We start from the raw sequence: 763 nt of genomic DNA, 5'->3' as shown, positions 1-763 counted from the left end.
AAAAGTGTTTGCTCGTGAGCCCCAGGGGAGCAATCTCCCCACGGGTGACTCCGCGTCCTGAGGCTGAACGCGGCCCGAACCTGCGCCAGGTACTGGGGAGACCCAACGCGGGAAGAACCCGAGTGAAGGCTTCGTCGGACTCCGGGGTCGATTCTCGGAGCAGTGACCACGGAGGTCGGTGGAAGGCACGGGTGCGGGATGCGCTTCGCAGAGCAGTGACCAGGAGGGAGCGGGCTGCACGGATGTCGGCGCGGGGCCCGGGTCCGGAACTCGGGGACCTGGACGGGGAGGTGGCGGTGACGCGCGGGGCGTGGCGGGTTAGGTTCGTTTTCCGCAACGCCGGGTTTCGTTTTCCTGCGGCCGTTCCCGTCGCGCCCCCGTAGGGCCCAGCCCGGACGCCGGCTCAAAACCTGTGACGCTTCGTGCGCGCGCCGGCCACATCTGTAGCCACATCCAGCGCCGTCTTGGCCAGGACTCACCTCCGCAACGCCGTGACGGGAAGCCCGCGCCTGTGACCCCCCGACATCCGGGACTACCTGTGGAGACTGACAGACAGCCCTCCTCTCTCTTCTGCGCCAACCCCCGACCGCGCCGCGACCCCAGCCCTCTGAGCACAGGGCGTGCCGCTCTCTCCAGGCCCAGCCTTTGCGGAGGGACCAATGGCCGAGGCTCCAGACCGGTGAGCCCGCCTCCCTGCCCGGTGCCGGCCCCACGTCCCCGGCGGCCCCCTTGCGCCCTGACACCTGGCTGCTCCGCCCGCAGG

This window comes from Bison bison, unplaced genomic scaffold (genome assembly GCF_000754665.1).
Source record: "Bison bison bison isolate TAMUID 2011002044 unplaced genomic scaffold, Bison_UMD1.0 scf7180017845599, whole genome shotgun sequence".
Classification (NCBI taxonomy): Eukaryota; Metazoa; Chordata; class Mammalia; order Artiodactyla; family Bovidae; genus Bison; species Bison bison.
This window is presented reverse-complemented; position numbering follows the sequence as displayed.